Here is a 23,018-nt window from a genome sequence, read left to right on the forward strand (position 1 = left end):
TGATGATAATTGATTCCTGCTTTAATTGGTATATAAACAAGCCTATGCAATAGGAATTGCAACATCTACTCAAAAAGAAAAAGAAAATCAGAGAGGAAAATTTGTCATAGTCACTTGGACGCTGAGAAGGAGCTGACAAATCCATCCTACGTGTCTACAAGTCATCAAAGCAGCTGCTGGCGATGCTTGGCACTTCCTTGGAGCTGGCAAGGAAGACGGTACAAGTGAAAGCACCAGGCTGGCTGGCATGAGCTCCGGGATGCTGCTGAGATGGGCGCCGATGCCCAGCTGCCCACGGCAGTTCTGCCAGCTTGCTGAAGTGCATGTGGGTTGCCAATGCAAGAGACCAAAGCAGGCTCATCGGTGCAAGAGGAGCTGATGTCTCTCCCCTGTTGCCACCTGCGCCTTCTGGACAGATGACAGCAGAGCAGAATGGGGGGGGGGAGGCTAGTCTTGTTCTGGACGTGAAACACTGGAACTTTACATATCACAGCACCTGAAAGCAAGGATAAGCATGAGGAGGAAGATACTGAATTCAGGTAGACAGGTTAGCCTACATTTATTCAAGAAGGAAAAGGGCCAACGTTTGAGGCAGTGAAACTCCCAGAAGCTCAGCTGCATTCCCGTAGAGCAGTAGGCGAATGGCAGATGGGAATTAACATCTGGGTGCCCAAACTTAGAGGAAACAAGAGAAGATATAGGAGAAAGAAATGTTATCCGAGGCCAGGACCTTTGAAAAGCTGAGGAGGGACAGCATCTCGAGGACACGTGGCAGATACTTGTCTTTCCCATGACCTTGGGGCATGGACCTTAGGGACATCGAGAGCAGTTTCTGGTCAGAGATCCACACAGGGAACAAACGTGGAAACTAGAGGGAAACAATTACCCTGCTCCAGGCAGTCCCGGGGGAGGCCAGGTCGATGGAGACACTGGAACATGGATGGATGATCCGTGGAGTCTTCCTTGGTTGATACCCGCAGGCAGAGGGGAGAAGTGAGAGGGACAATGGAACACCATGTCCAGGAGTGGCCTGAAGTAGGGTCAGCATCGCTTCTCCTCTTATTTCATTGGCCACATTCAGTTATTGGGCTGCATTTAGCCTGGGAAATGTCGTTGGCAGCCGTTTCCAAATTACAACAACATATTATAGGAGGGGTTTGAATCTCTAACGGAGGGGTTTGTCACAGTCTACAGACTCTTCACTAAGCATGGCAAGATAAATTGGTTAATTTTGATCTTCAGTTCTGTTAGACTTTAAATTCTTCAGGTTTGTGTTGCAAAAGGATTTTACCTTGGGAATTTGATTTTTTTTTCTGCTAAAAAAATCAATTTTTATTATTTTATTTTATTTTATATGGGGGGCATTTTTTATTCAACTTTAGGACATTTCTATGTGATTGGTTTTAAGTTATCAGATTATATTCCTGAAAGTCTCAAATCTTATCCCAGAACCTCCAAGGAGCTATATTAGGCAATTTGTTTGCACATAATTGGAGATGGGAGAAAGAATTAGAAATATCCTTTCGGTGTATGTATTAAGAGCTTTTTGGAGTTCGTGTAATGAATTTATTGTTTGGGTGATTGCAGAAGCTTTGGGGGCAAAATCCAAGCTACCCATCTGGAGGTGAAGAGTGACACTCAGTGGGACCATGTCTGGCTCTGGAGCCAAGGTCTTCTCCTGGATGACAGAGCTTCGCTCTTGCAGATGATTAAAAACTCAAACCCAGGGGACAAAGCGAGCCCAGCCCCAGGTCCTGCGGGGCGAATCGCTGTTTCCCTCCCTTTCCTTTTGCTTTCCGACGACTTCCCTAATCCAGCACTGCCATCCCTCTGGCCCCTCACTCACTGACCTCTGGACTTGGCAGACCCTGGCCTTTTCTTTCCTTTCTTTGGCACAAAGATAAAGCATTCCATTGTGCACTGGGCAGGAAGGGCCTGCATTTGAAGGGAAGGCAGCTTCAACTCAGAGCCATGTCATTCAGCTTGTTTGTTTGCACAGCTTAGCCATGTCCTCCTTCCTAATTTTCACTGGTAATAAAGCTGGCACTGTGATTTCCATCTGTCTGCCTCCATGTGACCATATGTCACTTGGTTTGAACTCGAGGGGTATTACTTTTTGACCCCATCCAACAATGACTACAGATTGGGTTGGACTCCCGATTCGCCTGTTTATGATCTGAGTTGTACCGAGAAAACCGTGTGGTCTCTCTGAGCTTTAGTTTCCTGCCCATTAAGTAGGGGGAATAATCACCTCTTTACAGGAGTGTTGTGACAATTAGAAAGGATAATGGCTGTAAAATGCTTTGTACAACACCTGGCACACAGTAAGGACACAACAAAGTATATCTCTTATAATTATGACACTTTTTTTTCAGGATGATCTCATGTGCGCATTGCATATCTCTGTGCTGGGAAATAATTAGCCTTTACTTTTTCTTTGGGTTATTCATGGTGACATCTGATAATCAGTACCTGTGTTATCTGCAAGTACCAGATATTAAAAATTCAATGGAGAAAGTGACAACAAGTTGAGAAAGATGGGAGGACTAGGAGAGGCGTTCCAATATTTTCAGAAGCATTTAAGCTGGGCAGTTTTCCAACGCAACCCCTTCCAGCCCAATAAAAACAAGTACACTTATACAAATGGTCCCTATACGCCTACATTTTAATGTTTTGCTTTGTCATCCTTGTGTTCTCTCCATTTACAGGTTTGCCTGCCTCAGTTAACTCTGATCTCCATGAGGACAGAATCTGTCTTGAAGTCTTTGACCCCCGGGCGCTAGCCTTCAGCACTTGGGACGGCTTCTCAGTGTCACTTAAATGGAGACACCCTTCATCATCTCATGATGCTTGGGAGAATCAGAAGTCCTCAGACTTGGCTTCTCTGCTGAAACACACCTGAGGATTGGACAAAACTCTCTCAGTACCTGGTTATAGATATGGGAATGGACACGTCATGGAAAGATCTGTGGCTGGGTTTTGTGGGAGGAAGAAGGGGAGCAGTTTGAATCAAATCTTCCTGGAGGACTTCGGTTTGGCTCGAGAATTGCAAGGTCTAATATGTTCAACTCTAGGTCCTTAGAGCCTAGCCTGGGGCTGCAATGTATATTTATTACATGATTAAATAAGTGTTTTTCCAAATGCTGAAGAATAAAAAATGAAGGCATGGTTGAGTTCTAGGTGGTGGAGATAAGACAAATAAGAGTCAGAGTTCCTGTCGTAGCACAGCAGGAACAAATCTGACTAGGAACCATGAGGTTGTGGGTTCAATCCCTGGTCTCGCTCAGTGGTTAAGGATCTGGTGTTGCCATGGGCTGTGGTGTAGGTTGCAGACGAGACTCGGATCCTGCATTGCTGTGGCTGTGGTGTAGGCTGGCAGCTGTAGCTCTGATTCAACCGTAAGCCTGGGAACCTCCATATGCAGTGGGTGAGGCCCTAAAAATACGAAACAGGAAGGAAGGAAGGAAGGAAGGAAGGAAGGAAGGAAGGAAGGAAGGAAGGAGAAAATTTGTCTAAGCATTCCTCTGTTGAGGTACATTTTGGTTGTTTCTAGTTTTGAGCTATGGGGAATAAAGCTTCTATGAACATTGGTGTACAGATGTTTGTGCAGACATGAGTTTTATTTCTCCAGGATTAGTGTCCAGGAGTGTTTGCTGGGTCATATCGTAAGTGTCTGTTTCGTTTTTTAAGAAACTGCCAAATTATTTTCCAGAGTGGCTGTGTCATTTTTGACACTCCTGTATAAAGACATTTCTTTGCACACTCACCGGTATTTGGTGTTGTCACTCTTTTTAAATTTCAGCTGTTCTAATAGGCATATTATATCTTATCATGGCCTTGGTTTACATTTTCCTCGTGTTGAACATCTTTTCATGTGCTTCTTTGCCATCTGTATATCCTCTTCCGTGATGCATCTGTTCATGAATTTGTCCGCTCATTTCTTTGTTTTTCAGTGTTGCGTTTTGAGGGTTTAAAAAGAGTATATTCTAGATCCTAGTCACTTGCCAAATACGTGGTTTACAGATTTTCTCCATCTGTAGGTTGTCTGTTTATCCGCTTAAAAGGAACTTCCAAGAGGAAATATTTTTGGTACTAATACAGTCAAGTTTATCAATTTTTCATTTTATTATCATGCTTTTGGTGTTACATCTAAGAATACTTAAACATGTCCCAGATCATTAAGATCTGTTCCTATATTACCTTCTAGAATGCTTTTTAGTTTTTACATTTTATGTTTAAATCTACTGTATATATGAGTTATTGTTTGTACAAGATGAGAAGCTTTGGTGGAGTTTATTGATCTATCTATTACTTTAGATGTTCAATTGCTCCTGCACCATTTGTTGAAAAGACTGTAGTTCCTCCACTAGACGGCCTCTGTACTTTGGTCAACATCAGTTAGCTGGAGTTCCTGTCGTGGCTCAGCAGTTAACGAACCCAACTAGCATCCATGAGGACTTGGGTTCGATCCCTGGCCTTGATCCATGGGTTAAGGATCCGGCATTGCCATGAGCTATGATGTAGGTCTCAGACGTGGATCCGATCTGGCGTTGCTGTGGCTGTGTCTTAGGCTGGCAGCTATAGCTCTGATTGGACCCCTAGCCTGGAAACCTCCATAAGCATAGGTGTAGCCCTAAAAAAGACAAAAGACAAAAAAAAAAATCAATTGGCCATATTTGCATGAGGTTATTTCTGGGTTTTCTATTTTGTTCCAATGATCTGTGTGTTTATCTCTTGCCAATTCTGTAATAGTCTTGATTACTGTGGATACATAAGTCTTGGTATTGGATAGTGATTCCTTCCACTTTCTTCTTTTAAAAAGAAATCTATTTGTATTAGTTTTCTGTGAGTGCTATAAAAGTTGCTAAAAACTATAGTAGCTTAAACAATACAAATTTATTATCTTAAAGTTCTAGAGATTAGAAATTAAAAATAGATCTCACTGGGCTAAAATGTCAACAGGGCTGTGTCCCTAAAGGAAGCTGTAGGGGAGAATCCATTGTCTTGCCTTCTCAGCCTTTAGAGGGGACCCACATTCCTTGGCTCATGACATCCTTTCTTCATCATTTGTTTCTTCAAAGCCAGAAACATCCTTGTCGGAATCCTTCTCGCACTTCTCTCTGCCTCCCTCTTCCATTTATAAGGCTCTTGCTAGTACATTGGACCTACCTGGATAATATGGGTTAATTTCTTCACTTTAAGATGAGATGGTTGGCAGTCGTAATTCCGTCTGCCTTATTTCCCCTTGCCATGTGAACTAGCATAGTTACAATGTGCAGGATTAGGCTGTGGACATCTTCAGGAGGGAGCATCATTCTGCCTGCCACACTATTTTAATTATTTTGCCTTTCCATATAAATATTAAAATAATCTTATATGTATCTACAAAGAAACCTACTGGGACTTGGGTAGGACTCACGTGAACATGCATGTCAGTTTGGAGGAAATCGACGCATTTGCTATGTGGAGTCTTCCAGTCCAGGAGCATGGTATGTCTCTCTATTCATTTGGATCTTTGATTTCTCTCATCAGTGTGTTGCAGTTTTCAGTATATATGTCCTGTACATGGTTTGTCATGTTGGCAATAAAGTTGCTAATTCTTCTGAGCAATCGTAAATGATATTTGTTTTAAAACAATTCCAGTGCCTACGTTCTAGACTAGTGTGTGTTCATTATGAGTGTATAGACTAGCAGTTGACCTTCGTGTGTTGACCTTGCCTTCTGAAACGTTGCTGAACTCACTTACTAGTTCTAGGAAATCGTAGGTAGATTTTTGGGAAGGATCATATTATAAAGACAATTATGCCATCTGCAAATATGGGCAATTTTTAAATGATCTGAATGCCTTTCATCTCCTTTTATTGCCTTATTGCTTTAGCTAAAAATTTCAGCACTGTGTTGAACGGTGTGGTGAGAGCGGATGTCCTTGCCTTTTCTCCAGGCTGGGGGGGGAAGCTTTCAGTCTCTCACTGTGAAGTATGATATTAGCTGGAGATCTTTCGTAGATGTTCTTTAGCAAGTTGAGGAACTTCCTTTCTGTACTTACTTTTTGAGAATTTTGTCTTAGATCGTGAGTGGGAGTTAAATGATATAAAAGCTGCTAGATTTAGTTTACTAACATTTTGTGAAGGACTTTTTAAATGTATATTCATAAAAGGTATTGGTCTGGGGTTTTCTATTCTAACGATGCCTTTGCCTGGTCTTGGTATGAATATGAATGTAATACTGGTTTCATAGAATAAGTTGGGATATGTTCCTTTCGCTTCTATTTTTAGAGAAGGGATTGTAGAGAATTCTTGTTCATTCTTCTTGAAACATTTGGAGAAATTTTCTAGTGAGACCATCTGGACCTGCAAATTTCTTTTCAGTAGTTTTACATTATGGATTTCATTTCCTTGATAGTTATAGGGCTGTTCAAATGATCTATTTCATATCAGGTAAGACTTGTTAGTTTGTACTTTACAAAATTGTCCTATATCCTCTATGTTGTCAAACTGATTTGTATAGAATGCATAGCATTCCTTTCTTCTTCTTCTTCTTCTTTTTTTTTTTTTGTCTTTTTAGGACCGCACTCAAGGCATATGGAAGTTCCCAGGCTAGGGGTCAAATCGGAGCAGCAGCTGCCAGCCTATACTACAGCCACAGCAATGCCAGATCTGAGCTGTGTCTGCGGCCTACACCACAGCTCACCGCAACGCCAGATCCTTAACCCACTGAGCGAGGCCAGGGATTGAACCCGTGTCCTCATGGTTACTAGTCAGGTTCATTACTGCAGAGTCATGATGGGAACTGCCTATTACTCTTTTTTTTAAATCTACAAGGTCTGTAGTAATATTCTTGTTTTATTCCCAAATTAATAAAATGCATCTTATCTTTTTTTTTGTCATTCTTTTTTTGCCACACCCTCAGTATATGGAAATTCCTGGGCCAGAGATCAAATCCAAGCCAACCTAGACCTCAGCTGTGGCAACACTGGATCCTTAACTTGCTGTGCCACACACCAGGAAGTCATTCTTTTTCTCTTGCTAGAAGTTTGTCAATCTGACTGACCTTTTAAAAGAAACCAGCTTTTTATTTCGTTGATTTTATCATTGTTTTTGTTTTAAATTTCATTAATTTCTGCCCCTATCTTTGTTGGTTCTTTCCTTCTGCTTAGTTTGAGTTTATTTTATTCTTTATTTTTCTAATAACTTAGGGTAAGGACTTAGATTATTGATCTTTAATTATATTGATTATGTAAACATTTAAGGCTGTAAATTTCCCTCTCAACACTGCTCTGAAGATGTGTGTGTGTGTGTGTGTGTGTGTGTGTGTGTGTGTGTGTGTGTTGGGGTGTTTTTTTGGTCACTCCCATGGCATGCAGAAGTTCCTGGGCCAAGAATAGAACCTAAGCCATGTCAGTGACGGTGCTGAATCCTTAACAACGAGGCCACCAGGGAACTCCAAGGGATTTACATATTTTTATAGGTACTGTTTTCATTCTCATTCAATTCAGTGCATTGTTTTATTCCTTTGAGACCTCCTTTTCTACTCACAGATTATTTAGAAGTGGGTTTGTTTAGTTTTAAAAGTTTTTGAAGATTTTCCTGTTACTTTTCTTTGATTGACTTCTAGTTTGATTCTATTTTTGTCAGGAAACCGTTTTCGTGATTTCAATTCTTTTACATTTGTTGAGGTTTGTTTATGGCCCATGATAGGTTCTATCTTGGTCCATTTTCTGTAGGCACATAAAGACAGTGTGTGTTGGAGTTCCCTTTGTGGCACAGCAGAAACAAATCCGACTAGGAACCATGAGGTTGCGGGTTCGATCCCTGGCCTCACTCAGTGGGTTAAGGATCTGGCGTTGCCATGAGCTTTGGTGTAGGTTGTACACCTGGCTCGGATCTGGCGTTGCCGTGGCTGTGGTACAGGCTGACAGCTGCAGCTCAAATTCAACCCCTAGCCTGGGAACCTCCATATGCCATTAGCGTGGCCCTAAAAAGCAGGAAAAAAAAAAAAAGAGAGAGAGTGTGTGTTCTGTGGGTCAGGGAGGATGGTCTGTGCATGTTGATTATATCGCCTTGGTTGGTGGAATTCTTGGCTTCTTCTATATCTTTGGTAAATTTTTGGTCTAATTGTCTTACCAGTGGTTGACAGATGTTAAACTCTCCAGTGATACTTTTGTACTTGTCTGTTTCTCCTTTCAGTTCTCTCAGTTTTTGGCTCACCTCTCTCATTTGGTGCACACACATTTAAGATTTCTATGTCCTGTTGATGGATCAGCATTTCTATCATGATATAATGCCTCTGTTTTTGATAATTTGCTTCACTTTATGTAGTATTAATAGAGCAATTTCTTCTTTTTGGGGGGATGTGATATATTCATGGTATATCTTTTTCTATTCTTTAACTTTTGACTTATGTAAATCATTATATTTGACCCAGCATATACTTGGGTCGTATTTCCTTTTTTAACCCACTCTCTTAAGCTCTGTGTTTTAATTGATACGCTTAGATATTTTACATTTAATGTAATTATTAATATGCTAAGTTTCAAGTTTACCGTTTTCCTTATTTTCTGTCTGTACTCTCAGTGTTGCTTCTCTGTTTTCTTTTGCTTGCCTAGCTGTAGGTCACTTGAACATTTTTTTCAAGTTCTAGTTGGTTTATATATATTGTGCTTTTGAGTCTGTATATTTGTGTAGCTATTTAAGTGAATTCGTCTAGGTGTTGCACTGTATATTTTGTCATATGTAGAATTTATCACAATCTACACCTCTCAACACTTCACCAGTGTGAGTGAAGGATAAACATTTCCCTCCATTTATGTCCCTCTAACCCTCCTTCAGTGTCTTAGATGTTTCCCTCATACACACGGAGGCTACATCAGGCAGTGTTACAGGTTTTGCTTGAGCCATCACCGACAATCTAGAAAACTCAAGCGAAGAAAGACAGTCATTTGTTTATGCTCTTATTTTTGCTCTTTCTGTGTTTCTTTCTTCTTCCAGATGTTCCAAGATTCCTTCTATCACTTCCTTTGTGTTTAGAGAATTTCCTTCAGCCCCGATTTTTGTTTCATCTCTAAAATTTGTTGGGTTCCTCTTCACATTTCTATTTATTTGCTGAGGCTTTTTATTTCTTTACCGAAACATTACACTTTAACATTTGTTTCAAGTGTGTTCACAATTGCTCCTTAAAGCATTTTTTAATGAAAAGATTCTGTAGAATTCTTGCCAAATAATTTTAAAATTATTGTCATCACAGTGTTAGTATCTATTGGTTGTTTTTTTAATTCATTTTGAGGTCTTTCTGATTCTTGCTATGATGACTCATTTTCCATTGAAACTGGGACATTTGGTTATTACCTTAGAAGAGCATTACAAGGATGCTGTTTATTTTGTTTGAGCAAGCGCCCTCTGAAACGAGTCTGATGGATGAGGTGGTACCATCTCATTACTGCCAGAGGGGGTAGGATTGCAGCTTCTCCATTCAGCCTCCATCGGTGTTTGTGAGGAAGGGGTTCCTTACTGCTGGGTGGGTGTGGGCACCCTGGTCCCCACTAGGTCTTTGCTGATGCTAAACAACTAGAGTAGAGAAATTCTTTTTTATTTTCTTCTTTCTTTCTTTCTTTCTTTCTTTCTTTCTTTCTTTCTTTCTTTCTTTCTTTCTTTCTTTCTTTCTTTCTTTCTTTCTTTCTTTCTTTTTTGTCCTTTTTGGAGCCACACCTGCAGCATATGGAAGTTCCTGGGCTAGGGGTCGAGTCGGAGCTACAGCTGCCAGCCTGCACCACAGCCACAGCAACATGGGATCCAAGCCACATCTGTGAGCTACACCACAGCTTCTGGCAACACTGGATCCTGAACCCACTGATCGAGGCTAGGGATCAAACCCATATCCTTGTGGATCCTAGTCAGGGTCGTAACCCACTGAGCCACCAGGGGAACTCTGTGGCCAGAGAAGAGAAATTATTGTCTATGAGTTCTCTGTCTTGCTAGCCTATACCTTTCCAGCTCTTTCGGCTAAAAAGAGCAGATACTCATGGGGCTTTTTTTACCTGTGGCTGTTGGCATTTCTGGATTGCCAGCCTCTCCAGCATCCAGTCTGGATATATGAGGGGGAGGAAAAAGAGCCAGGACACAAGCAGTAAAACAGGGAACTCATCACCATGCCATTCCTTGGGTCCTAGGTTCCTAGCTTATCTGTTTGTCTATCTTCTTTCTGCCTTTTAGTTTTCTTTTGTTCATTTTATATACAGTCCAGGGTTCTTAGTTGTCCATAGTGGATGGAATAAGATGAAGTTCATCTACTCCATCTCTGCAGAAGCAAAAGTTCTGGCCTTTTTTTGATCATTAAGAGTGGGTTCCAGATTAAAACTTCAAGCTGAAATACATTTTCAGCCTTTGTATTGAGTGACCTGAAATGGGGAGGGACGTGTGATGTGCATTTATTTCTCCTATCACTTTGGTGCTATGACGTGTGTGTGCGTGTGTGTGTGTGTGTGTGTGTGTGTGTGTGTGTGTGATGAGATCATAATCTTCCCTGTCCTAAGATGAGAAAGCGTTTCTCCCTCTTCGTTATCTAGGTCCAGCTCCTCAGGGGCTGAAGGAGGCAGGGATTCTGTTTTGCAACTGATGATGCATTAGTAGTAGAAATATTCCTGCTCCTGGTCTGTCTCTTGACCTGCTCTTAGTAACGTCCCCAAAGATGGGGGCCTCTGAGGAGCAGCGTGTATGGTTTCCTGATGGGTACTTAGCTCCACCCCTGCCATCTAAGACTGGACAGAATCCACTCTTACCAAAAACACTGCTCCTCCCACAATAAGGTTGCCAGCTCTAGCTAATAAAATACCTGACACCCAGGTAGGTAAGGATTTCATATAACCAACTAATAAATTTTTTTTAGTATAAGTATGTCCCATATAATATTTGGGATATATTCACAGTAAAAAAAAAAAAATTACTCCTTATCTTAAATTTAAAAAAAATTTTTTTGGGCCACCCCACAGCATGTGGAGTTCTTAGGCCAGGGATCAGATCTGAGATGCAGTTGAAACCTAAGCCACAGCAATACCAGGTCCATAACCCACTGTGCTGGACCAGGGATTGAACCTGTGTCCCACTGCTCCAGAGACACTGCCAATCCCATTGCACCACAGCGGGATCTCCTGAAATTCAAATGTGTGTTCTGTATTTTGTCTGGCACCCACGCCTGCAAGAACGATTGGCCTTGCCCTCTCTTCTTTTCCTCCTTCCTCCCGTTTATAGCCTGAGAAAGAGTGGGATGCTTGAAGGCTGTGAAGGGCATGTTTTAAACCTCTTAGCGAGCCCGGGAGAGAAGTTCAGCCTAATTGTCCACAGTTCTCTTTTGAATGTCGTAATAATTAGAGTTTCCTTCTTTTCAGCTCTAAGCCTTCAGTCTTAGGAAATGAGAAAAGTCTTACTCAGCATCCCTTTGTAGAGAAAAAGGTTGGACACTCTGTAATCAAATGCTAAACTAAGTGCAGTCATGTTCCAAATTGTATAATTCAGGGAATGAATGTCATCAGACGGCGATGGGGAGAACATGACTGAAGGTCGGATGTCCTTCCCCGTGTTTCCGAGCCTCCGTGTCCTCCGTAGAAGATGGTGTGACTGAGTCAGGAGATGTCTGAGTGATGCAGATGTGAAGTGGGTTATCTTCCAGTGCTTCAGAGTTTTAGCTAAGGACTCACAGCTGAGGACAAGAATAAAAAGAATAGATAACCCTTATGGGGCAGACACCACTGTTTACATGTGTTTAGTCCTGCAACCCTTACAAAACTGGGTTGATACTATTATCATAATCCCGATTTTACCAATAAGGAAACTAGGGGATTGAGAGGTAAAGTAAATTGGCCAAGGTCACACGGTGGCAAGTGCCTCGTGCAGTCCACAGATCCATCATTTCACCTTGAGCTGCAGGCACAGGTGCATGAGCGTTGCTCTTCATGAAGAAAAGACCAGCGAGCCATTGAGGAGGTGTCCATGAAAGCAGTTGTAAAAGTGGCCCCTTCTCCTAAAAGAGGAGGGGAGTGGGGTCCCCGAAACTATGCCAATTACGGGGAATACTCAGAGATTTGGAGCAGTCTGCAGGGATTGGCTTCATGCTTGGTGAACTTAAGGCTTGCCCTGTGGTGCAAACTGGAGATGCTCAGAAAACCTCAGAGGTCTTCCCAAGAGGAAGAGCTTACACTGGAATGTCCACCATAACCGGACTTTTAACAACCAAGAGGGCCTCAAATACTCAAGCTTAAGAAGTGACATTTGTAGCCTCTGACCCTTATCTTTCATTCCTGTTGGACACTGGAGGAGCCCCAAAGAACAGGTGAAGTAGAGGAAGAGCTGGAGAGGGAGGGGAGTTCCTGTTGTGGCTCAGCGGTAATGAGCCCAACTATATCCATGAGGATTTGGGTTCGATCCCTGGCCTCGCTCAATGGGTTAAGGATCCGGCATTGGCATGAGCTGTGGTGTAGGTCACAGACAAGGCTCGGATCCCATGTTGCTCTGGTTGCGGTGTAGGCCAGCAGCTGAAGGTCTGATTCAACCCCCAGCGAATGTAAAATTCCATATGCCTCAAGCACAGCCCTAAAAAAGACAAAAAAAAAAAAAAAGCAGGAGAGGGAGGGAGGTAGAACCAGCCATGCTTGTTACTCCCCTCTCCTTCCCCTCTCCCCCAGCCCCGCCTCCTTGGCTCCAAGCTGAGGAGAAGGATGCTGAGATGAAAGGGTTGATGCAGTTAGTGTAGACTTTCTGATATCCGAAAATGGAACTGTTATTATAGCTGAAAATAATGAAAAATCTTTAGCATGTGCTTGAGATGCTATTATGGGGAGGATGAGGCAGGTCCAGCAGAGCAGAGGGAGCCAGTGCTAAAACAACAAGCAAACAAAGCCTCTTTCCTGCTCCTCATGGGAGGCACGGAGCTCCCTCAGCTAACAAGCGGTGGTTCACGCTGCCTGTATCTCTGGGTCTCCGTTTTCTCGTTACTGGAATGAGGTGGAGGCAGCCCCTGATCTCTGTGCTTCCTCTTCAACGCGAGGATTAGGAAGAATAGAAGTCAATTCAGAGGGTTCCAGAAACCCTCCTCCCAGAGGTTTAAGTTATGCATACTTGGGGGATGTTCCTGCCTTTCAGAGTTAAATGCAGCTGTCTGGAGACCCCTGCCTTCCCTAAATCATACTCTCATGGGGGCTACTTACTCCTGCTGCCTCGCTCATTTCCTGGCCCCCCAGGACTATAGATGCCCCTGTTCACAGGCGTGTGTCCTGGAGTAAAAGCCCTCTTTCAGTGGCCTTTGTCTATGTTAGATTCTGATCCTGATTCTCTCGCTCCCTCTTTTAGTTTCCCCAGTATACCACTTTAGGGAGCTCCTAGTTGTGACAGACATTTAAGGAAGGCTTTGTGGATACAGATGGTCATTGAGGGGCAGAGAGCAGTAACACATCATATTGGACTCCTAGCAGTTTCTCGTTGCCGCCCTCCTGCCATGCTGTTTGGCTATCTACGTCTACCACCCTCTGATTCTGTCTTTCTCCCTTCCTTCCTATCCCCCAACCTCTTTCATCTCCCTCCATGTCTTAACTTCCCAGGCTCAGAGCTTCTTCCTCTTAGGATTTAGAGCAAGTCTTCACTCTCTCTTTTTGTGTCCTTCATCTGGGCTCAGCCCAGGGCGCTTCCCTTTCTCCACCAAAACATCAAGGTTGGTTGGTTTGTGTGTTTGCTTTTTACAAACAGTTGTACCTTCTGTAAAGATGAATGATGCTGCTCTCTTGGAAGTGAGAAGCAGCTGTGATGGGATGGTTTCTGGCTTAAATACCTTTTCCCTGTCTTCTGCCCTGGCACATTGTGTAAGCCTGATAATGGAGAATAATGATGGCAGCAATAATTCAGAGCCATGAGTTCCACACACGGAGTCCGTAAAACTCCTGAGGTCTTGCGGATTGACTTTACTAGAAGAAGACAGTTGGCTGTTGCATAATTTGAAACAGGCACAGATGGCATCCGTTTTCTTGAGCTTTGAGTTATTTTAGACCAGAGTGCCCACAGACAAGGTGGCTACCCATTTCTCATTAACCTAGGTTCACTCTTAACACAGCATTGTTTTTACGGACAGTCTCGTTGTTGAAGGACCTTCCTGTGTGTTTTCTTGTGCACGTCTCAGTACGGTGCCAAGAAGCATCTCATCATCCGCGACCATCCTACACATAAAACTACCGCGACATCGATCACGGGGCTGTAACTGGCAGGTTCCGTGTGGGAGCTTGGATTTCCCGTCCTCACCTGCCACCCTGCTTCTGAGATGAAATATACAAACAGCTCTCTTTCACACACAGGGTAAGATGGGGAGGCTATGGTTCTGTAGGTCATTAGGTGATCAACAAAAATCCTGACAGAAGAGAGTTCATGCCTAAGGACCTCGAGAGAGGGGTACCCAGCATGTGACTTATCTCAGGTGGCGACACAGGTTACATACAATTTGGGAGACCTGTCCTGTGGCAGAGTATTTGTAAAACATTTTGTTTGTTTATTTATTTATTCATTTATTTATTGTCTCTTTTATCTTTTTTAGGGCCACACTCATGGCACATGGAGGTTCCCAGGCTAGGGGTCCAATAAGAGCTACAGCTGCCAGCCTACACCACAGCCGCAGCAACACCAGATCCTCAACCCACTGAGGGAGGCCAGGGATCGAACCTGCAACCTCATGGTTCCTAGTCGGATTCGTTTCCGCTGTGCCAGGAACTCCTGTAAAACATTTTCATATCGTCTATTGGCACACCATGGGATCAAGTGAACATGCCTTTGTAAGAATAACACATTTCAACTAGAATGAGGGGGGCAGTGTTTAATGAGTGCCAGCTCTGTGCCAGGCTACTCACATACATTTTCTTATTTAATCGGTACCATTGTTATTAGCATTTTTTGGTGGGGGAGGGCTGCACTTGTGATGTGTGGAGGTTCCCAGGCTAGGGGTTGAATCAGAGCTGTAGCCGCCAGCCTACGCTGTGGATCCAAGCTGTGTCTGCAACCTACATCACAGCTCAAGGCAACTCTGGATCCTTAACCCACTGAGTGAGACCAGGGGTCAAACCTGCTTCCTCATGGATACTAGTCAGATTTGTTTCCACTGAGCCATGATGGGAATAGCATTTTACAGACAAGGAAATAGAATGAGAGCTGATGTGATTTTTAAGAATAAAATATCTATGAATAATTGCAATAGCAAACATACACTGAGCAAGTAATATGTCCCAGACACTTTATCTCTATTTTCTCAGCAGTCATCACCAGGATTGTGTAAGGGAGCAGCCATCACTGCTGGAGTTTGAAGGGACCAATAAGCATACAAAGCAGAGAGACAGACGAAGTAATGGGTCAGCCAAAATGTGAATGGAAGCCGAATTGGAGAACAAGACTCAAATGAGCAGCAACCCAGGGTCTCCTGATGCTCTTGCCTCCAAGTTGGTCCTAGAGGAGCCCCCTCAACAGATATTCGGGGTCTTCAGAATGGATGCTGACGTCCCTTCACTTATCCAGACAAGGTAAGACCCCGAAAGAGATGGAAACTCTCCTGCTCAGGACTTTTGATAAGTCAGGGCCACTCAAGTGAAACCTGTGTACTAATGGCTATTGTTCATCGACCAGGTCACTCACTCCTCCTGATGGAAGAGGGGGGATGGGGCGAGAGACCATGAGGTTTTGGGGTCAATGTCAGTCTTTTCTCCTGGAAACCAGAGGCAAAGACAAAGCTTTTTCTGCATCTCCCCACAACACCCACCCCCCATTATATTGATTAGGAAACAGAGGGCAGGAGAGGTGGAGCCCATTGCTCAAGGTCTCAGCACTTCCATGGCAGAGCCAGGCAGTCTGACTGTGGGGCCAGCCTCATGAGGACACTAGGCTGGTTCTGTAGCACTCACACCTGGACCTGTCTGGCCCTGGATCCTGCCACCCACCACAGCATATGACCTGTCCTGGGGGCTAAGACTGTAAGTACACTGGCTGTTAAGCCTTCAAAAGGTTCCTGGTGCATCTCTACCCCGGGACCTGGATACAGCTGTCCCTCAACTGCTTAGCCGGTATGTTCTTCTGTTTCCATGAATTTGGACTTCAACTTCCAGCAATGATCCGAGCCACTCAGCCCACGTCACCGCCATCGTCACGCACCCTCTCATCCCAGCTGCTTGGGGCTTCCCAAATTCCTACTCTCCTGCCGGGTGTCACTGACAGCCACGTCTGTCCCATCTACAGACCACACCCAGACGTCACAGTGACACATGTTCAATCGGATGAGCCTCTCCGTATCCAGACGTTGCGTGGTCATGGCAGTCTATTGAGTGCTAATGATGGGAATGTTTTGAGGGATCCACTCACTAATGCAATAGCTCTTTGGTCATTTCGACTGTCATTTTCCCCTGTGCCAGGGTGGTGTTTCACTATGTTATTAGAAGTGACTCTTTTCCTCAGAGTTCCTGCTGCACTGAGCCCTTTCCTTCTCGCTGCAAGAATATCTTGTCCATTTGCTGCCTCGGGGAGAAGAAGGGCTCATAAGGAATAGCAAAAAGGCACTGAGATATTTGACGTGTCTGACCCCAAGACTCCGAAAGATCCCTCAGGGTTTAGGGAGGATATTAAAGAGAGCAAGGAGAGAATGAGTACTGGGCTCCCTGAAATCAAGTGACCCTATATATACATAGCCAGCCAGAAGACTGATGGCAGAAATAACCCTCTTTGGGGTGTGAGATTCAGGTGATGAGGTGGCTTTTCTCAGGTGTGTCTGGGGGAGGTGACAACACGCCTGAGAGATGTGGGTTCAGGGCTGAACTGGGCAGAGAGCTTTTTATTTTATTTTATTTTTTTTTTGTCTTTTTGTCTCTTAGGGTCTCACTTGCAGTTGGAGGTTCCCAGGCTGGGGGTCGAATCAGAGCTGCAGCTGCCAGCCTTCATCACAGCCACAGCAACCTGGGATTGAGCCAAGTCTGTGACCTACACCACAGCTCACAGCAACACTGGATCCTTAACCCACTGAGCGAGGCCAAGGATGGAACCCCAGTCCTCATGGATATTGGTCGGGTTCGTTACCCCTGAGCCATGACGGGAACTCCCTGGGCAGAGATCTTGAATTCTCTCAGCTGTGTGTTCCAGGCTATAGATATTTATTTGTCCTTGAAGGGGGCCTGGTACAGCTGACAGAGGGGATCCAGGCTGAATAGACCCTGATGCTGGAGAAAAATGTTGGGCATCTTACGTGGGCCACCCCAAGGACTAGGCGGGGCCAGGGACCTCCCAGCAGAGACCAGCATGGACAAGTGGCCAGGAGAACACCTCCCACCATCTCAGAAAATATGGGGTGATATAGGGGAACCTTCTCCTTGAAATGTTATATGAAATCCCAGGGAAATAAAATGGGAAAAGCCCTGACATGTTTGAGATTGTGTTTCTGATACTACATAGAATGAGAGTTTGTAATAATTAGGCGAAGGTAAATGTAACAAATTAAAGAATTTGTCTATGGGAGTTCCCGTTGTGGCTTGGTGGATGACAAACAAACCGTATCCATGAAGACGCAGGTTCGATCACTGGCCTCACTTGGTGGGTTAAGGATCCAGCGTTGCCATGAGCTGTGGTGTAGGTCGAAGACATGGCTCAGGTTCTGTGTTGTTGTAGCTGTGGTGTAGGCCAGCAGCTGCAACTCTGATTTGACCCCTAGCCTGGGAACTTCCATATGCTGCAGGTGCAGCCCTAAAAAAAAGGCAAAAAAAAAAAGAAAAGAATAATGATTTATTGGAGGGGTGGAAGTTGATTGGGAAAGTGTTCAAGAAACTTTCTGGGGGTAATAAACAATATTTTCTTTTCTTTTCTTTTTTTCTTTGGTCACACCCACAGCATGCAGAAGTTCCCAGTTCAGGGATCGAACCTGTGCCACAGCAGTAACCAGAGTCACAGCAGTGATAATGCTGGCTTCTTAACCCATTGAGCCACCAGGGAACTCTGATAGACATATTCTTTATCTTGAGAGGGGTGTGCATTATGTGAGTGTCTGTTGATCAAAACTCAGGAAACTGTACACAATGAAATGAGTCTTTCATTGACTGTAAGTTGTACTCCCATCAAATAATTCAAAAGATTATAAAAAATTAAGGTCATAGTTCTTGCAAACCTGACTTTGTGTCATCCTGAGAGCGAAGTGATTTGCTTGTGTCTGACCTGAGAGCCCATGTTTCCCTGATTGAGAGACAAGGGGGCCTGGTGGCTGGAGCCCAGCCCTGCCACTCACAGCTGTGTGACCCAGGACCAGCCTTGTCGGGGATCGATGCCTCAGTTTCCCCATCAGCCGCACGCGGGTAGTAACAACCCCCATTTCCGAAGGTGGTTGAGAGGACCACGTGCCTGTTATTACACGTTCGGTTCTGAGAACACTGCTGACACTAGTTAGCTCTTCCTTGAGAAAAAGCTGGAAAAGCTCAAAGAGCAGAGGGGAAGCAGAGGCCGCCGAAATCAATGCTCACAGTCGGCCACGGGTCCCAGGCAAGCCGAGGTTAACACACATGAACTTTTGGCTGCTCAGCTCAATGGGAACTCCAACTGCAAAGGCTTTGAAGACTGTTTGCCAGGCAGGGGAGTTTAATGGGAGAACTTTCTCCCAAAAAATCTGCAGCGATGTTATGAAACTTCTTGAAAGGTAAGTGGGGCTGGGGGGAAGCATATAACCTTTAAAAGCTTGAATAAAGTCCACAGAAGTTATGAAACAGTCGGGGAAGATGGGCAAGAAATGTTACAATGGCTGCAGGCTTTTTAAAGTTAGATCAATAATTCTGATATGCTTTCAGTAAGCTGCTTTTTTTTTTTTTTTATTCAGGTCTCTCTCATGGCATAAACTATGAAATCGGTAGGTATCTATTCCCCAGTGGGGAATGAAGGTGGGTAGCTTATGAGTAATGTTAAATTAATGTTCCTTCCACACATTTATTGAGGGCCTGTTATTTCCTAGGCAGTTCTGGATGTTTAGGAGATGCACATAGAATAGAGATTCCCCAGGGAATTGACGGCATGGAAGAGGACGTGACCACGTCTATCAGGCAGTGCACCGGAGACTGAAATGTAGGTTGCATCGGAGGCGTGAGCCAAGTGCCGGGACAGCTTGGTTGGGGCAAGGAGTTTTGAGCTGGGGAGCTGAGGGAACGTTCTTGGAGTTGGCCCTTTAGAGGAGGCTTCAACACCTCTATCTAGTACAGGTGGCGACGTTACAGACCCAGCCTACATGAGTGACTGAATCCTACTCTGCCAGGCATCCCAACAGCCTCCTTTGCGTTTCCAGGACAGACATGTGTCTAGGAGTCAAAAGCATTTTGTTCGAGCTGTGCGGTGTGCCACACCCAATGCAGAGACCACTCTCCAAGGCTGAGGTGTCATATGCTGCTAAGGCTCAAGGCACTGATGGCCTCTTCCTTCTGCCCCCCCTGACCAGCCTTCCTGACCCCACATCATGTCTGATTCTTGGCACCTGCTATACTCAGGTTTCTTGTAGACAGAGACTGATGGGGTTCAAGTGGACTCAGGTCCGATTACCCATCTGCAACATGGAATCTGGAAGAGGGAGAAACTGGTACAGACAGCCTGCCTTGAGAGACCGGGCCTGCCGAGGTCCGCTTGCCACATTTGGGTAGGAATTGCAAGAGAGGCACAAGTGTGCCTGACCTATGAGGCCACCTCCTGGTGCACGTGGCTTAGCAAACTCCTCGAATATTGACCAGTTCGGTTGACCAGTTCTGCCATGGCTGGGAAAGGTGGCACTGAGACTAACACTTCTACCCATAAGGAGCAGAAAAGAAATATTCCTGTGTGTTTCAGCCTCCATGTGTGAAACAATAGATGTTTGCAGACCTGCCAGTGTCCCGTAATCAGAAGGATGGCACATGGGCAGATGGTGAGGGGGGATGAGCCTGGGGATGCAGGGTTAGCTAGAGAGCAAAGTCTCTCTGAAACGTATTATCTTTTTTCATTTGTATTTCACACATGTTACCAGTCTCTTTTTATAAATAAGAACACAGAGGCTCAGGAGTCCCCTTGTGGCACCGTGAACCAAGGATCTGGTGTCAGGTAGCTGCTGTGGCACAGGTTCAGTCCCTTGCCAGGAGAACTCCAAGTGCAGCAGGCATGGCCCAAATAAACTGAGGCTCAGAAAGGTTAAGAGAATTATCCCAAGTCACACAACTTAGAATTGTTGAAACCAGCCATCAAGTTGTTTTTTTTTCCTAGTCCTACCTTCTTTCACTCACTTGGGATTGGCTTCAGTGCTGCATAATTTAAAATGTTATTCACATAAGTGAGGTAGAATTATCACCATTTAATATATATGATTTTCGTCACTGCTACTCAAAATTGATCTAATTTTAAAATCTTTGGAACTTTGAAGTGCTACTATCTAAATACACCTAAGTGTCTTAGAGTACTTTGGAACTTTTATTATATGCAAGTCCTCTAAAATGTGGTATTGTTTTGTTAAAAAATGACTTGGGAGTCTTTATTCAAAATACGGAAAACCTTCAGCATTTGAAGCTTAAAAGCAAATTGCAATTACTGAAAACAAAGCTTGCAAATAGGAAGATGTTAAAATGCATCCTTACAAAAACAAGGGGAGATCTGAAAAAATAAAAAAGAATAATTAGAGCTCAAAGGGGGTACTATATTTAACTTTCAAATGTGAAAATTGTTTGATTTGAGAGAAAAAAATCTTTTGACATAAGTCCTATTTTTAATTGGATAAGTTGATATTCTGTTCTGAAATGGAAGAAGATTGAAAAAAGCCTATAATTTTGCAGCTCTAAATTTAGCAAAATATTCAAACAAAATCAAAATATAATCAATTTATTTCATATAGTTTTTCTTATAAACATGTGTACATTGTAGAAAAGCACTCTGCATGGAGGCAAACTGACTATTTCTAAAAATACTTATGCCAACATTTTTACATATTTCAGTATAAAAATGGAATGGAGCATATTTCTCATTTAACTGAATTTCCTCTAAACTTAACTGGAGTATCTCTTTACCTATAGCAAGAGAGTTTTCCCAGTTAAAATTATAATGGTCTGCTGAAAATAAACAATTTTTAGGTACCCATTATCTCAAGTTTATCATCCATACAATGCATCTTTGAAAAAGATCGGGGAAAATTTTATAAAAAAAAACTGTAAGACTTAAAAACACCTTCTTCAGAAGATATCACTGATGCTGTAATGAAGTCAGATATATATTTGATTAAAGAATGTGAATGCCACCAAGAAAAATGATTTTAAATATTCTTACTTTTAATATTAGATAATAAAAATGTAAAGAGATTTTTAATGCTTTCCTTGGAATACATGAACCCTTGATATTTTAAATTTTTAGAAAGATTTTTTCTGAAAATAGTTTCAATATAGAAGTTTTCATAGGTCTACGAATGTAATAAAGTCTTCGTATATATTTATGTAAACATATACGTATGTGTGCTACATATATATGTGGTATTTATATGTATTTGTAGATATATGTGTATGCTTTTAGAACGCCCTTTGGAATATTTCAGAAACTGGAAAATATGAAATATCGTCTCTTTAGGTGGGAGCTCTCATGGCAGGCAAACCGGATCAAATCTCCACCGTAAGTAGCAGTGTCTGGAGGTAAGCTTCCCTTGCCAGAGACATCTCCTCCTTATCTCTCCTCTCTCTGTCTCTCTCCCTATCTAACTGTCTGTCTACCATCTGTCAGTCGTTTATCTTCAGTGTATTTCTCCTTTTGGGGAAATGACTGTATAGTAATGTTTATTATAAAAGTAATAGAATGAAAGTAACCATTAGTCAAAAAAAATTACAGTTTTTGCTAAAAAGCAGAAAATGTAACCGAGAAAGAGAGAGATTGTACAGAAAATGACCTGTGTAATAAATTGCTGTGGCTTGATACCCAGGATAAAGAATCACAAATGTTGATAATCGATTGTAATTATTACTCGGAGATGATTGTTTGCATATTGTGTGATAAAGCAAATGAGTAGTTATGTGATATTCTAATACTTTCTTTTCTGATCTCATTGAAAATTTGGATTCTCAGCATGAAAGAGAAGAGGAACTAATGTAAATTGAGAAGTTTAGGTTAAAAACTCCAAGTCTAGAATTTGAATCAAACCCATTGGTATGTATTTACTACACATTTTATTTTAAAAATCATGTCCTAGCCTAGCCCTCTGAAAAGGCATAGATGGAGTCACCCATCCGGCAGTAACAAGCGTTCTTAGTGCCCGGGTTATGGGTTCCAGATACTATTTGTGGTTCAAAGAAACAGGTGATCTTAGAAATGTTCAAGAGGAGCCTTAGGCATATTTCAAATGGGAGGATGAGGGAGTCATCCAGTTACCAGGATAGCGGCTAAGGGCCGGAGGACCCAACTGGGAGAGGCTCCCAATGGCCAGAGGTGGGGCGTTTGAGCAACAGTAAGGGACATATGTGGAATGAGACACCCGGTATGCTTAAAGCCTTGAGTTTACAGTGACACAAAACAAAATCCATAATAGGCTACATGTTGACAGATGCCAGTGAGTTAACTCATTATTTGAGAATTGGAAAAGGAGAAGATAGCACTTATCCTGCCTTTTCTCCATGCCTGGGATCAATGAATTTACAAAGAGTTGATGGGGGAACGTTTCTCTGTGTAAAACTATTCCAGCTAATATGTGAAGAACAAAGGACAAAATAGGTTATCACCATTGTGCAAACTGTGATGGATCCAGGCACCGCACTGGCTGCTTTTACATCATAAAAGAGGCTGTTGGACGTTATGTGTCCACTGGAAGCAGAGCACAGCACTACCTGTGAAGTTGTCTTGCCAAAACCATCACGTGTGAATCTGATGAAGCTTTCAGACCAACTGTCACTTACAGAAACCATAGAAGACTGAGGGACACATTATTGGTCACCATGGGAATGTGGTGTCAAGGTCAAGTCCAGACCTTGAGAACCTCCAGAGGAAAAACAGTCTGGTTCC

At 43.2% G+C, this 23,018-nt stretch overlaps 1 long non-coding RNA gene across 1 annotated transcript; it reads left to right on the top strand.

Annotated features, from left to right (window-relative positions):
- The first annotated feature begins 2,708 nt into the window (after window positions 1–2,708).
- LOC125128755 (uncharacterized) lies at window positions 2,709–21,713 on the top strand. Its single transcript, XR_007135303.1, has 5 exons — window positions 2,709–2,809; window positions 15,278–15,538; window positions 18,856–18,885; window positions 18,988–19,097; window positions 21,600–21,713. It is a non-coding gene; the product is annotated as an uncharacterized LOC125128755 (long non-coding RNA).
- Window positions 21,714–23,018: the final 1,305 nt, after the last annotated feature.

The sequence above is a fragment of the Phacochoerus africanus genome, chromosome 6, assembly GCF_016906955.1.
Source record: "Phacochoerus africanus isolate WHEZ1 chromosome 6, ROS_Pafr_v1, whole genome shotgun sequence".
NCBI classification, from domain to species: domain Eukaryota; kingdom Metazoa; phylum Chordata; class Mammalia; order Artiodactyla; family Suidae; genus Phacochoerus; species Phacochoerus africanus.